At 46.7% G+C, this 16,302-nt stretch overlaps 1 protein-coding gene across 3 annotated transcripts in view; it reads left to right on the top strand.

The window, feature by feature from the left end:
* FOXN3 (forkhead box N3) overlaps positions 1 to 16,302 on the top strand; it is a 399,089-nt gene that overhangs the window by 90,062 nt on the left and 292,725 nt on the right. Inside the window, exon 1 of one of the 3 annotated variants that reach the window (XM_004739080.3) lies at positions 12,991 to 13,089. The exons of the other annotated variants lie outside the window; for them this stretch is intronic. The gene's annotated coding sequence lies outside the window, so the exon portion shown is untranslated. Of the gene's footprint in view, positions 1 to 12,990; positions 13,090 to 16,302 lie in introns of those variants that run through there. 3 annotated transcript variants of the gene reach the window in all.

A 16,302-nucleotide genomic window follows, 5' to 3' on the forward strand; every position in this document is an offset into this window, starting at 1 on the left:
TTTAGCCAAAACTTCCTAAATACTATCTTCACAGTTTCTGCCTCGCTCAGCCCACTTTAGCCGATCTTCAATGCCCAAGATGGCGGTCTCTTCCCTCATAGATGGTGATAAGTTAGTACTTTCGGAAGCTGGCTGCCCTTGCATTCTTTTTCGCATCCCTTTCTCCATAGTTTTCTAGCTTTCCTGAAGGCCAGGGATGCAGAGTGAGCGCCGGCACATCATCTCAGCTGCACTTCTAGGACTGCACCCTCAGCATTAGCACAAACACCTCTGAACTTGAGGGAACAGAAGAATGTGGTTTTCCTTCAGGTGTATAGGCGTCCTGTGGCTTGCACTTGAACACCCACAGGCATCCCCAGTTGGGCTCAGTCTTCCTGTCTGGCTTCGGTTACCTCCTCCCTCTTCGCCATCTCCTCTAACTTGGCCCAGCTTCCCTTTGAGCAGGCTGGCCATGCTCGCTCACATCTCTGCGGATGACTGCTTGCGACGAACTCCTTCCAGTTCTTGTTTCTTTTCGTATGCAAGCTATTCCCCAGTTGCCAGAAACTAAAAGTCATCTCTCCCCATGCTGAGCCTTTCCGTTTATGTTTTTGAATTATTTAACAAGGTTTTATTACAAGTAACAGAGACTCCTTCGAACAAACTTAGTTTTTCTTGGATTGGGGAAACATCTATTATAAGGAGACCTGGGTGTCCACCTTGTCATTTTCCATTTTCTGAATCCAGTTGTCTCATTCTGAGAAGATAATCTGATTGGCTGGGCTTGGGTCTGGTCTGTGCCCCTTCTCTAATCAGTCTGGGCCAGGGAGCAAGGGGACGTGGTTATAAACATGGCAGCCTGGTGTAGAGCCTTTGAGGCATCTGAGGGGTGATCAGGGGAAAAGGTACACCCACAAGGGGGCAGTAGTGTACACAAGCTTTGTTGGGCAATACTTGGGCAGGTTTGCCAGGGGTTATGGGTGGGGAATGCCCCTGAGAGCAAGAGTCTTTGTCCAGAGACTTTAGCAGGGGCATTGAGGAGGGGAGGGTCATTCCAGGGAGGGGATAATTGGAGAGGGTCTCACCTGTGTCATGGTGATGTTCACCAGCTTGTTGGGGAAGGTCTAGGTCAGGAAGCTCTGAAGGGCAGTAGTGGCCTAGGGGCCTTATAACTACAAGGTTCTATCTTATCAATGGCTAGCAGACACTCGGTGTGGTTTTGTAAGGAATGTGAAACACGTAAGCTTTAAATAGCTAAAAAATCTGCTTGTCTGGACTATTAAAAAATTAATTGGATGTGCAAAAATTTGACTTTGGCACACAGCAGGCTTTTGAGCTGACAGGTCTCAGAGTTCGGTGAAGAAATGGGCAACCTAGGGGCCAGTGCATAGGGGGCGTCTTTGGCTCATTTGTATAACACCCAGACTTATCATATCTCAGTTGATCCTGATATTTGAGAGGATAGAAAGGAGAAGGAGACAGTTTCCATAATAGAGGCTCCTACAATTGTTCCAGTTGTTCTTTCGGCTGCTGTCACATTTTTCTCTTTCTTATAGATGCTGGGGTACATACCAGCTCCTGGAAGCTCCTTGATGTATTCCCAGATATTAGTTAAAATGCCTACACCTTATTATACATGGTGAATGTGAAATTCTGTTTGTTGCATGAATTAATAAATGAATGAATGATTTTCTTCTTTCTGAAGTACCCCCAGTTTGGCTGAAATCTACCTGTATGAGGTCATATTCCTTGTGGCGCTTTCCCTGACTGGTCTTTGTTTTTTCTTTTTTTTTCTCTTCTAGGCTCCTCTGTATCTATCACTCCTTTGATACATGCCATCTTATGTGGTTGTGTTTGCACTCCTACTGAGATCATAAACGTCTCAAAGGCGTGAAACTGACATGCATGTCTTTAATCTTTCACCTTGTTAGAGTAGTGCCCTGCTCAGGGAGCGTGGAACACTAACCCATTTGGTTGGGGTGTTGGCTACGTAGAGGACCTAGTCCTCACGTGAGTGGAAGAGCAGAGTGTGGAACTATAGTCCTGTTTCAGGAAAGCCTTGGTGGTGGCCAGATGTGACTCATCCTGGAGAACCAGACCAAACCGGAGGTCAAGTGATAAAATCATTGCTGGGGAGAGTGTAGAGAGTCCGCCAGGGTCTGTGGATGGGTGAGCAGTTCAGGGCGGAGACTAGGAACAGGAAATGCTGGCCAGAGTGCCTCTTCTGCAGAGTGTCTGCTTTGCAGAGCTACTGGAAACCTGATACTTGGTGCCTAGTGCCGAGCTTTGCATGCATGAGACCACTAAATATTGTCTTGCATTCTGGAACCCTCAGTGGTGTTTTAATCACGGAAGTCAGAGCGTATGTCACAGCACAAAGACGAGTTACTGCACGTAGAATACTGAGCGTGTGTTCATCCTTGAAATTTCGTTTCCTTATTTACTTCTCCACCTTAGAAGAGTGGAAGCTTGCCTTTGCATCCCTCTGTAAGGATATAAAAGTGAAAGCAACAGAGAGAGCAGGGAGAGAAGAAACTGTAGCCAGATTCCATTTTCCTAAAGCTCGGAGTCCCTGAAGCATTGATCTGCACAGATAGCCATCGCTGTACGCACAGTATCTGCACACAAGTAAAATGCCTTTCTGGGTGTTTAGGTGCTCCCCAGACAGTAATGCTGTGTACCCTGCTTCCCCCAAGATGCACAGCGTGCGGACAATAGAAACTGTTAATCTATAACAAGTGGTTGCTTCATTTGGACCATTTGGATGCTGTGTGTATGTTCACACCCAGTGGCATTTTGAAAACCCTGCAGCCGTGGCCAGTGGTGTAGGCTTGTGACCAACGCCCAGGCAGAGATGAGCACACCTGCTCCTGGGTCCTGGAGGCATGGGGAATGGCCCTTTATGTGCTCCTCGGGTACCGCGGGCTGCAGCCTGGTTTCTGGGGCACTTGGGCACCCTTGGCATTCGTGACCAGGCCGTCTCAAAACCAAACCTTTAACCTGTCGCTACATGTGCTCTTGGAGCAGCGAGGTATAGGTGAATCCGTTCTGACTGGTTGGTTTCAGCCTAAACGGTCTGCAGTGTATTTGAAGCACTTTGGGAAAGTAAAACCTAATTCCTCTTTAAATGACAGCATGTGCTGCCGTGTGTTGACAATGGTGACCTTCTTCTTAGTGGCTGTACCTCCTGGAAGAACTCTTTTTCTGCCCTTGTCCAAAGTGGATTGTTGATCTGGAACTGGCCTTTTCAGAGTAACACGGAGTAGCGCTCAGCTGGGAATGTCCTGGCATCTCCGTGCTGTCGGCACAACAAACAGATGACGACAGATTCCACTCGTGGACCTCTCTTCTTTTACGGAGAGCGCAACAGATAGATACACGGGAAGCATGGAGTAAAGGGAAGCTACTAGAATGGCAAAATGCACAGATGGAGTGGGGACTATAAAATTCCTCGAAAGCGCAAGCTGAATGTGTGATGAACTAAAATTAAATGTAGTTGTTCTAGGCGGTGTGAGTAGTGGAAAGAGGGCTATCCCGACACTCAGCGCAAACTCTGTGCCTAGCAACTTACATGACCTTGACCAATCCCTTTGGGTGCTGGTTTCGTATCCGTAAAGTCTAGTCACAGCAGATGCCGTCCGTGTCCAAGGCTTAAGGGTCTTGCTCTAAGACTGTGGTAAGGAGCATCCTTTGGCTGTTTAATTGCACTTAACTGAGGTAACACTGCTATTGTCCCAGAATGTGATTTACACAGAGGTTCGCCCCAGGAAGGAGGTGAGGACAGCCATGAGCTTATACTGGCAGATGTTAAGGTCTCCAGTCTGATTGATGCCGAGGCCAAGGGCAAATCCATTTACAATAGGCAGCTCCCTTTGAGACCTGCAGCAGAAAAGCACAGCGAGGTGCAGAATGGTGCCGCATTGTTCCCCAAGCTGAGGCTCCAGTCCCGTGGGACAGGAGCGCAGTGCTTGGTCACCCGGCCGGTCGGACAGCTTCTCTCCGTCCGTCACTCGCTTCTTCCATCCCTTGCCGCTTTTCTCTTTTTCACATCTCCTCTGTTCTGGCTTGGCTCGTTACGGTCTTGTCTCCCATGGTCAGCGTCCTCGCCTGGCTCTCCTGGCTCGAGGAAGCAAGGACAAAGCCATGTCCCCTCCCTTCTGGTTCATCTGGAAATGCTAGCGACTTTCCTCTAAGTGGAGGGGAGGGTGTGTGTGTGTGTGTGTGTGAGAGAGAGAGAGAGAGAGAGAGAGAGAGGGGCAGGGAGAGAGGAGGGAATGAAAGAGAAGGAGATTGTTTTAGTTGTGATAATAGTGGATAGGGTTTTGAGATAAAAAAAATCAAACTCAAAATGCTAGTGTTGGAGCCCACATTAGACAGCATGGAAGCTGCATTTGGGAAGTAGGGGAAGTAGGGTTTGGGGAAGCAGTTAGCTTCTTTCTTCTATTTCACTTGTATTACTTCTGACATGTGAGGGTCTGTCCTTACGTCACCCAACAGCCCTTGCTTCACAGCCCTGAAGGGGCTCCCCAGACCTGCCCCTTTGGCATGTTGATTATTCTGAGCTGAAGGCACGTGAGAAACAGCCGAGACAGCACGGGCTCTCCCCCCGCCCCCTCGCTACCTAAAAGAAGGGCCTACATTTCCTGTGAGGAAGGTGGCCTCCCCGGACCATGAAGAGGAGAATGTGGTACCGCTGGTGGCGGGAGCTGAAGCTCAGACGAGTCTGTACAAAGAAACCTCACTGCAATAGCACTTTTCTATCCCCCAACGTTTCCTAGTCCCTTCCCACAAATCGCTCCGTCCTTTGCTTTGTCACATCTCCACAGTGTAGCCCTCTTGGTTAAAATGGCATATATACCCCTGGGTCTAACCACCTGGGGCTTAGATGTCTTTCTGTGGAAGCCCCCTGTGATATGTAAAAATGTTAATATCACATAAAATGTGTTTGCTTTCCCCCCTTTTAATCTGTCTTTTGTCAGTTTAATGTACAGGCCCCAGACACAGGACCTAAGAGGGTAGAGGAAAAGTCTTTCCTCTCCTAGAGTTCTGAGCAGCTGATCCTACTACCCTCACTGTGGCTTCCTGGCTTGCTCTGGAGGGAGACACACATAATTTTTGGTTCTTTGCTGTCGGCAGATGATTCTAGGCAAACGGGTGTGCTGTTCTGAGAAAGCAATACACTCTCCCTTTTGCCTCTGGAGAGTCTGCACTGTTAGGACCGCAAAACCTCCTTGAGCCTAGGGTAGTTTAGGTCCAGGATCTTCAGGAGGTGACCTCTAGGCTTCTGGGCAAACTGGACGGTGAGTGAATGTGAGTTATAATGTGAACTGTAAACCAAGCGGGTCTTCTGAGAACCCCAACCCCTGAGACGATCTGAATGTGTCAAGTCAAGTGAGTCTGGATACTCATGAATGCCACCAGGCCCGCTCTGGCCAGGTGTGCACATCTGGAATGGAACAGGGGTGAATGTGGCCTTTGGGAAAAGACAAGTGCTGGTGAGCTTGGTCACTCGATTCAATCTCTGACTTCAAAATCATAACCTCCGAGCTCCAACAACGTCTTGTGATTCTGAATATAACCATGAATGACCATGACCAGGGATCCCCTGGGCATTTAGGGGGAGCTGCCCACCCTAACCCCAACACTGATTGGAGATATGTGCTGGTGAGGCGCACAGCCACGTGGGTTCCGGGCTTACACTGGACACACAGCCCTCTCTGCGTGGTTAGAGCCCTCCGGGGATCTGCAGGACGGGTCCCCGGGAGAAGCTGACTTTCGCTGGTTCTCTGGATGTCACGAGACTTCTCCAGGACCCCTGGGCTGGGTCTGGTAACTGAAGCCATTCTCAGACCAGATCCCAGATTCTGTGTCTACAGAGGAGCGGAGGGCAGAGAGTATTGGGGGTGAGGCGGCCTGGATTCTCTCTCATCCCAGCTCCACCACCGAATGGCAGTGAGACCCCGCACAAGTCACTTACCTTCCTGAGCCTTGCCGTTACCTTGTGTGCAAGGAGGAATCCCCACCCAGCTTTCTGGCTTTTCTCAAAGCCTCTGTGTGTGCGTGTCGGAGTGGGAGGCCCCTCTCGTGGGGAGGTCTGCTTGCCAATTTTGATCTGCCTCTTGTCTGTGTGGGTCCCATGAGGAAGAAGGAGGAGGAATCCGGGCTGAATGGTGAATGAGAGCTGGAAAACCTGGGGGATGCCTTTCACCACAAAGCCCATACTTGCGTGACAAGATAAAAATATCTCCCACAGTCTAACAATGGATCTTTTTTGAAATACTAAAGAAGTAGTTTCCAGATTGGAAAAGAGCATATTAGATGTAAGCAGGTGATCACTGAAGTCTGGGGGGTGGTGGTGAGGGTTGGTACTTTCAACATTATTACTAAAAATTAAATTTTTTCTTCATTCTACAAATATTTAAGTGCCTATTACGTGTCATGCACTGGAATAGATATGGTACTGAACAAAGCCGACAAAATCCCCGCCTGCTTGGGGCCAATTGGCTAGTGGAGAGATGGACAAGGGACAGTATAAATGGGCCACATGATCTGCACAGAGTACGACATGCAGTGAGAACGATGAAGCACGTTGGGGTTGGGATGCTAAGCTTGATGGCTGGAGCATGCTGCCCTCCCAGAATGGGGGGAGGTACATAGGGAGAGCACAGGACAAGTTCCTCAGGTGGAGGGCACAGCAACTGGGACACCCTGAAGGGGGCCTGGCTTGATCTAGGAATAGCAAGGAGGCCTGGGTGGGTGGAACAGGTGGTTAGTCGAGGAGCTCAGAATCCATGTTGTTGGTGGTGGGAGTGGATGTCCCATGACATCAAGACGAGTTGGGAGGGTTTTCAGGGACGTGGTATGACCTATACTTTAAAAGGGCCACTTGAGGGCCACCGGGGTGGCTCTGTTGGTTAAGCGCCTGACTTGATTTTGGCTCAGGTCATGATCTCAAGGTCCTGGGATTGAGCCCAGGGTCGGGCTCCTAGTTCAATGGGGAGTCTGCTTGTGTCTCTCCCTCTTCCTCTACCCCCTACCCCGCTTGTGCGTGTGCTTTCTCTCTCTGACAAATAAATAAATCTTTAAAAAAATAATAAAAGGGCCAGTTGAGGGGCACCTGGGTGGGTCAGTTGGTTGAGCGTCAGGCTCTTGGTTTCTCCTCAGGTCGTGATTGGGGGTTGTGGGATGGAATCACGTGTTGAGGCCTGCACTGGGCATGCAGTCCGCTTGTCCCCCTTCCTCTGCTCCCCACCCCCGCGCTCTCCCTTCTCTCTCTCACTCTATTTCAAATAAATACATAAATAAATAAATAAAATCTAAAAAAAAAAATAAAAGTAAGGGCCAGTTGATAGTGATTATTTGATTTTTTTTTTTTTTTTCCTGCCATGTGCGGAGCCTGTCATGTGGAGTGGGAGAAAGACCTAGAATCATAAGGTCCCAGAGTATGTGATGTTCTAGATCCTGCTACTCAGCGTGTGGTCCATAGGTGGGCAGCACGGGCGACCCCTGAGCACTGCTTAGACACGGAGGGTCTCAGGCCCCGTCCTCCTCCACATCCCCGGACCCCTGCCCGCCCTCTTCCGCAGGCTGCTCCGCAGACCCAGTTGCCATCATCTTCTCCCAGGTTTCTTTTGGGTCCACGGACCCTAGAGGGTCCGTGAAGGTGTGGCTTCTCACGGGAGCAGCGGTTTGTCACTGCGCCGGCCGGTCGGTTGGTCCTCTGTGGCCTGGGTACCATGCCTGGAGTCTCAGCCGTCTAATTTTGGCTCTGCTTTTATTAACTTCTGAGGAGCTTGGGGCGCACTGCTTCCCGTGCCTGGATATCAGGCTGCTTATTGATAAAATGGGGTTCTAATCATTTCTCTTCACAGGCAGGTTATTGAGGCTTCATTATATAAATGCTTTTGAGAGCTGTTCTTAAATGTGTGATTTCCGGGCTTCAGTCACTAGGTACACTAGCGTATTTTTTTTTTATTTTTTATTTTAATGAGTGTGAAATCCTCTCCCTACTTCTATTCATTTAATGACTGCAGCATTGATGAGCAGATAGTGGCAAATGCCTATTAATGTTACTCACGGATTAGTGCGGGTTAAGAAACAAACCAGACATTGACCTTTCTTGGCTGTTTCTGAATTAGTCACACACTTCCCATTATTTGTGTATGTCAGCAGAATGACCTAAATAAAGTTAGGGTTGATCTCTCTGAGAATATGTTTTGGGTTTCTCCTTACAATAAAGTTAAAGGCAAGCTGATGTATGACTCGTGATCAAATAGAAAGACCTTTTCAACATAGTGCTTGCTCAACTGGGGAGTTATTATTGAACGTTGGTTTCTGGATGTGGTCAAATTCTCAGGTTTCTCAAGTGTTTCCTGGCCCGCTAAGGGCTGTCGTAGAAAGCAGTCTGCATTTGTCCCTGCCGTTTTCCATTGGTGGGGCAACTCGATCGCTTCAGTGGCCCTGTGTCTTACCTTACCACCTTAGAATTCCAGATGAGCCCAGGGCTTACTGGGGTTGGGTGTTTTCAGATCTTCGCCATTGTGCTGTGAGATGGCCTTCTGAGCTCGCCTCACTGATGATTTAATCAGCTGCTGTCCATGCTGCATAAAGCAGGTGGGTTCAGGGGCACTGTTTCATGAGCTGTGTAATTTTAGGTAACCTACAGATTAAAGCAAGTGAGCGAACAACACAGCATTCACAGCAACCACCAAACTCCCTTGGTCACACTGAGTCTCTGATCAAGTTTAGGCTGCAGAGATAAAATCAGACCACCACAAATTAGCCTGGCAGAGCCCACAGAGGGAGCTAAGTCCTGGATCATGCTTTTTTCCAGACCTTCACTCTTCCGCCTTAGATTCTGTTTCACTGCCCAGGATGGAGATCATCTTTGCCTTCTAGGATATATGAAGGCATATTGAAGAAGAAAGTGCTTCATGACAAGTTCATGTCTGTTTGGAAGCTCCTGGGCTAAGTGGGGATTGGATCTAAGAGCTCAGGGTGCCAGGTCTCTAGATGGGCTCATTGGGATTGTGGAAATGGTAACTGTTGGTCCCATGGGCCATGATGGCTGCATGAGGGAATTTGGGCTGGTAATATTGTAAAGTGTCATCTTGCAAAATGTTCATACCAAGAAGAGCATGTCTCTCAAGCATTATGAAGCCACTCCTCAGAGATTTCCCCCAGACCTGGGACTTTGAATTGGGGTGGGGAGTGGGGAGCATGGGTGGAGTGGAGACATGGCAGCTGGACCAAATTGTCATGGACACTCCCAACACTGGCCTCACACTGAACTGTGGGTCTTTGCCCTGCTCTCTAATGTCCCTGAGAAGAGCACCAGTCTTCATCAACTGGGCCAGATCAAAGGACCAGTCCCTTATGAATTATTACCAGGACAGATCTTGGCAATAAATGCTGTCGTTTTGTTCTCACAACTTCTCATCAAGTTGGTAAAAGATGGCTCACTTCTGTCCCAAGTCTTGCCATTTACTTCCCATCTTCAGGTGCACAGGAATCATAGCGTTTGGTGTTTGGACCTCTCCGTGGCATTCTAGCCATCCTGCAGACACCTGGGATCAGTTCTTGACATGTGGCTTGGAAAGTAAGGGAGCATAATGCCATAGATTTTAGTCTCCTGCGGGTTCGTGTCTCCTCAATGCACGTGAGTGGATTAGCAATAAACACAACCACTTGGCTGGTGTACTCCCTGATGGAGTGACCCAGTTAGAGGCTTAGCCCGGGGACAGGAGAAGCAAGGCTAGTTGGGGACTGTCAGGGAAGCTTCCCAGCTGGGGCTGGGGGCTCCTGCTATTCTAGTCAAGGGTACAAACAAGTGTCAGAGCCAGGGGGAAGGTCTCTGCTATTGCTTTAACCCCAGGGTCATTTCCTTTCTGGCCATGTAGATAAATAGAGTGGAGTAAGATGAAAATCCTATGGGCCTCGTATTGGAGCTTGTTCCCTCCATGGTGTCACCCGTGTCTTCGGGAAGCAGCCATTGTAAGTGGTCTTCTGGGTTTTCATCCGATTGCTCACCAAACTTGAGAAACGTCCAAACTCCGTAATGTATTAATATACCCAGCGTGACAGGAGTCATTACAGCACCCTCAGCAATGACCACGCAGACTTTCAGAGTGGTCATGACCTAGTGAAAGTCACACGCTTGTAACTAGCCAGGCTGGGACAGACGCCCAGCCCCGACTCCGTCTGTCCCACTATTGTCTCTCAGATGGTGAAGTGGCTCCATCTATAAAACGTGTGGTTGCTATGAATTACTGTTGTTGGTAAGGAGAATTGGAAACATTCTCATTTCTAGATTACCTTTCAAATATTCAAATTCATGCACCAGTAGCATATGGCCAGAACTTTTATTTTTTCACTCAGATGTCTTCCAATGTGCTTCATTGAATTCCAAATCCACATCAGGTTTGAATTTTGAAAATGCCAACTGTATACTAACTGAATGTGAGAAATGAAGAAAACTTTCATAAATGTTTTTTTTTAAATAAATGGTGATTTATTTTTCTGCATTCAGATAAACCAGCTGTATGGATTTTTTTCCCATTTTGTTTCATTTGCATCTTGATAGTATCGAGGGAACAATATTGCTGATGTATTCTTAGCTGATTTTCTACAAGACCGTTCCACAACGGCACGTATCAAACATCCCAGGAAAATGGACCATGGCGTTCTTTTCCTGTCACCTCCGCTGGCCGGGAACGTGGACTTAGCTTTGGATGGATGGAGAAGAAGGCTTGGTTGTTCTCAGACAGCTGTGTCTGCTGTGTCTTCTGGGTCTGTCTAAAATTTTGGTCCAGTAATTATCTGACTCTGTTTTCTTCCCATTTGGAGTTGAGTTTCATTCGCAGGAGCTGTTCATGTTTGTGTCACTTAGCAGATAAGAGATTCTCAAGCACTTTAAAACTAATAAAGGAGGGCTTTTATCTGCTATCTTTTCCTCAGTTGCAGAGAAAATTAGTCTGAATGTGTGTGTTTTGCATGACCTCAGTCAGAGGCCCCTCACTGGAGAGAACATTAGCGTGGAAGCCAGAAAACCGCCCGAAAGAATCCAGGGATGGGGTCTTTCTTTCTTTCTTTTTTTTTTTTCTTTTAAAGATTTTATTTATTTATTTGAGGGAGAGAGAGGGAATGACTGGAGTGGAGCACAGGGAGAGGGAGAAGCAGGCATCTTACTGAGCAGAGAGTCCAATGTGGGGGGGCTTGATCCCAGGACCTCGGGATCATGACCTGAGCTGAAGGCAGACACTTAACCTGCTGAGCCCACCCCGGGGGCCCCAGGGATGGGGTTCTAATAGTTTCATAAGGTTTGAGATGCCCACTTGTGGAAACTTCCCTCAGCCCTACCATCAAACATAGGAAGATGTACCACAATGTGTGATTTAGGCATTGTATGTCTTCAAATCTAAGTCAACATTTATTTTAAAGGAAAACCTTATTTGGCGTACCGCTAAGAAAAAATGCTGCCTAATATAATTAGATGCGCTCATTTCAGAGAGTTCAAATGTAGAAAAATGTGCATTTTAGAATTGTTGAAATGTAATTTAATTATGAGTTGAGCTGCAGTTGGGTTGTTGAGATAATGCTAAATTTTATAATTTTGTAGATGTAGATTTATTTCTAACATACAAAAAATCTAAAACACTCATGTGCCCATTACCCAACTTTGGCAGATCTGAACATTTCACCACATTTGCTTTAAATATTAAAAAAATCAAGAAAACATCATCGGGACGCCTGGGTGGCTCAGTGGATTAAGCCTCTGACTCTTGGTTTTGGCTCAGGTCACAATCTCAGGGTCATGAGATCGAGTACTGTCTTGGGCTTTGTGATAAGGGTAGAGGAGAGTCTCACCCCCGCTGCCCCTCCCCCTGCTCAATGCAAGCTCTCTTTCTCAAATAAATAAATAAATAAATAAAATCTTGGGGTACTTGTGTTCTCTCTCTCAGATAAATAAAATCTTTTTAAAAAATAAATAAAACCTCTTAAAAAATAAACAAGTAAAACATTGACAATACTGTCGCAGACCCCTGTGTGCCTCATGCTCTGATCTCAGGATGCCTCTCTGCCTTGTGACCCATATAATCCCCATCTTGATTTGGTGCTTATCATTCCCATGCATGTTTGTAAACATGTTTGTATCCACAAATACATTTAACATTTTAAAAACACAGTTTGGGATACCTGGGTGGCTCAGTCAGTTAAGCGTCTGTCTGGCCTTGGCTCAATCACGATCCTAGGGTCCTGGGACCCAGCCCTGCATCAGGCTCCCTGCTCAGCGGGGAGTCTGCTTCTCCCTCTGCCTCTCCTGCTGCTTGTGCTCTCTTTCTCCCTGTCTCTCAAATAAATAAGTAAATCTTTTTTTAAAAAAGTTTTAAAAACTTCATTTTTCTTAAGTAGGGAGGATTAGGATAAAGCACATTGATGTAATTCATTGCATCCTTAGATTAAAAAAGGAAAACAATATATTTTATAGCTTTCCCAGTGACTCCCTTTGTATTAGTGGCTCATCCTGGCCACATGAGTTGGGCTCCGTGATTATCTTCCATACAGAGATAGAGCAAGTTCATGCACACTGAGGACGGCTAGCTGCTCTGTCCCCCACTGGAGAGGCTTCCCTGGTCAGTTTCTCCAGGACCTGACCCCTGTAACTCCCCAGCACCCGCACGAGGAATACTCCAGTCTGGCTGGCGTTCCCGCAGCTCCGTGGCAGGGTTCTTTGCTGCTTGGAATGCTTGCTTTCTGCAGAGTGGTGAAGTGGCTTAGGGGATCCACCCGGAGAAGCAATGTCTGTTTCAGAGCCACAGATAGATATTAGGGGGGCGCAGGGACCATTCCTTCCCGTGCCGCTTTGCAGCCCTGATTATGCCTAATGGGTGCACACCCACAAGCTTGTCCCTGATCTCTCAGGTCACTGTGAATTCCAGCCTTTAAGGTAAGATCTCGTCTTTGGTTTCTTCCCCAAAGGCCCATGCAACAGAGTACTGCAAAGCAGCGGCCTCTCCTTTTGAACGGTGGTGGTCCTATCATTGCCAGTCATACTGGATGCACCTTGACCCTGGGCCTTTTGAGCGCTTGCATTAAGAACTGGGTTGTCAGGTGAGTGATTCTCAGACACCTGCAGTCCACGTGTGGATTTGGTGCAAATATCACAGGGGTCCCTTATGCTCTTGTGCCGAATGCTTCCAAACACACGTCAGAGTCCCCCAGAGTAAGCGGAAAGGTGAGCCCTGCTCTGCATGAGATTCAGGCCATAAGTTAAATTCATGGTGGTAAAAGCAAAGCTAAATGATATAAAATTCCTTCCTTCTACAAGAGGCTGGGAACTCGGCTGCGCGGAGCCCGGGAGCCCGGTGCAATAAAGAAAAAAGGCCAAGCTAGCCCGCAAAAGTCTGTTTATGCGTTCTGCCTGGTTGAACCGCACATTTCCTCGGACGGGTTTTGCATTCTAAAAAAAAATAAAATAAAATTTAGAAGTAAAAATTCCCCTAAAACAAATTCTCGTATCGATTTGCCTAATAATCGGTTCACCAGAAATTCAATTCCATTTTGGGTGTTTTTGCATTCATCGCTAGTATCTCAAAAAAAATTATTGAATTTAAAATAATTTAAAATTTATTTTGATGAATGTTAAATTCATTAAAATAAATTAATAAAATTTATTTTAAAATATGTCTATAAATTTAAAATTTAAAAATGAAAATTAAGCATAAACCTAAATTTAAAAACAAGCTGGGTGTGCCCCCGAAAAGGCTCTATTTATAAACCTCATCATGCCCAAGAGACGGCCAAAGAAGGAAAGGACATTCCCATGTCAAAGCACTCAAAAAGGTTTCAAATTATAGGCAAACTGCTCATTAGGTGACTGGCTTTAGGCTAATTGACCTGGAGTCAATGGCATCCAAAAGTTGACACTTTTGTGCTCAGGGACACTCTCTCAGGCCTGTATTCATCTTATTTCAGACCAAATTCTAATCAGCTCTCTTATTTGGTTTCCCAGCCCCTGGCATATTAGATGTGAATCAAACAGGGAGAGAAGGGGAGAGCCAGGCCACTTCGCATGGTGAGAAGGCCAGCTGATACCCTGTCAGCCAGGAGCAGCAAGCAGAGGCCAGAGAGAATTAAAATGTAAATATAGGGATTAGCAAGTCACAGGAGTGTGGGGCCTTTTCCAGTGCGGGTGACCACCTCCTCCCCCTCCTGCCCCAGCATCTCTGGCTTCTGTGAGTACCCCTGTATCATGCGTGTGATGCCCGTCACGTCACGACGGATATTTGTAACAGGCTAAACCACATGCTGTGTACTTTGCCCAATTCATTGTTTTGTCGTACAATCCAATTTAGAAATGGTTTCATGCAAAGGAACCAAATCATACCCTTGAATCGGAGCATCTGCTGGAAGGTACCTGGTTTCCACCTGCCCTGCACAAGAGGACTCCCCAGAAACTGCCCATAGGATGCCTTCTGTTTCAGGATACCCCCCCTCCTTTACCCCCTACCCGCCTCACCCCCAACCAAACTAGAACAATTCAGTGGTCGAGAAAAATTTCACTTCTAAGAAGTCCTCTTTTCCCAAAATACGTAGCATGACTGAATCCAGTTAATTCTTGATCGCCAGGGTAGTGTGGGTAGGAGGTTGTGATAGCCCAAATCCCGATGAAATCCACCTTCAGTCACCACGTGCCTCTAAGTCTGGAACAGCTTATTTCCTTAGGGTGGTGTATTCGTCTGGAGAAAGAGAACCAATGGTTCGTTTCTGTCTGTCTGTCCATCTGTCCTTCTATTTGTAAGTATTGTTACTCCAGTTACTTTAAGTCGCTTACAACCAACTGCATTCATGAGTACACCCAGAGGTAGTGTGGCACGCGGAGAAACCATTAGATCAGGTAATAGAAGATGGGATTCTGCCATTTTATGTGGGACCTTGGGCCAGTCACTGACTTTGGGAGCCTCTGTGCTCTCTAATGAGAGGTGAGGTGGGTGACACTTGCCCCACTAATTCATCGTATAATCTCATCATAGTCAAATGGGGTGACCTATGTGAAAATGCTTGCCCATTCCCAACAAATGTAGATGCAGAAGTCCGAAGTATATATAAGGAACACCTGTTTTCTTGCTGTGGCTCTGCTCCTTAAGTTTGTAAGCACTGCTCCTGGTAAGGTCCAAAGTAATCTCTATCTACCTTGCTAATACTCAAAAGCTAGCTAGCCTTGACCCTACCGTCATCTTGAGATGCCTTTTTTTTTTTTTTTTTAAGATTTTATTTATTTGACAGATCGCAAGTAGGCAGAGAGAGAAGGGGAAGCAGGCTCCCTGCTGAGCAGAGAGCCCGATGCGGGGCTCCATGTGGGGCTCCATCCCAGGACCCTGGGATCATGACCTGAGCCGAAGGCAGAGGCTTTAACCCACTGTCCCACCCAGGCGCCCCTTGAGATGCTTTTAAGAAGTGACATCGCTGTCACTACTAAGGTGTATCTGTTTTCTGTTTTGCTATGTCCTGGGGATGGGTTGATTATTATTATCATAGTATGGAGCCAAGAATGATTCAGTTTGGAAAAATGATAGGAAAATTTTGCTTATGTTTTGTAGGGTGATTTTGCCATAATCCCCACGAATAAAATAGTGGTTTCTTTAAAACATGCCAGTTCAGAGTCATGGATCTGCCCTTTTAAAGCCTACAATTGATTGTTTAGTGCGAAAATTGTATTCAAGTGAAGCGCATCAGCATGCAAATCTAAAGTGTGGCCATTTTCATCTAGATTGAATATTATTAACTAGCCCAAGGGATGGGATGTAATTAAGATTTTGAACAGCTTACTTTTGTCTACTGCCATGAGTAACCTCAGCATTTAGAGTGGCGTCCTGGATTGAATAATGGGAATGTGGCCCAATGTGCCAACATCTATACATTTTGCCTCTTAGGTATAATAAAAGAATATTTGACTTTTCGCCACGGGTCTAAACATTTGATGAAGGCAGCGATTTGAACTTGAAGCAAAGAAGAGAATGTTCAGATTCCAGGAAAATCGCATTTCTTTCTGAATGATGGCAGATTTCCATCTTGTTAGTCATTCCCTCATTCTAATACCTTCTTCCATGGGCTTAGGAACAAAGACCAAGTGGGGACAGATGAAGCCCTTGTTGAGGGTTTATGCTTTTGCCTAATTAAAGCTGTTGGATTTACAACCTGCTAATGCAGCCTAGTTAGAAGGAAGGACAACTCTTAGCTTGGATCCACTTCAGAAACTTTGCAAGACCTCCCTCTGCCTTTCATGGGACTGCTAAGGCACATTTCTGGTAGCATCTTTATTCC

Source organism: Mustela putorius, unplaced genomic scaffold, assembly GCF_011764305.1.
Source record: "Mustela putorius furo isolate JIRA1106 unplaced genomic scaffold, ASM1176430v1.1 tig00000129_pilon_pilon_pilon, whole genome shotgun sequence".
NCBI lineage: Eukaryota > Metazoa > Chordata > Mammalia > Carnivora > Mustelidae > Mustela > Mustela putorius.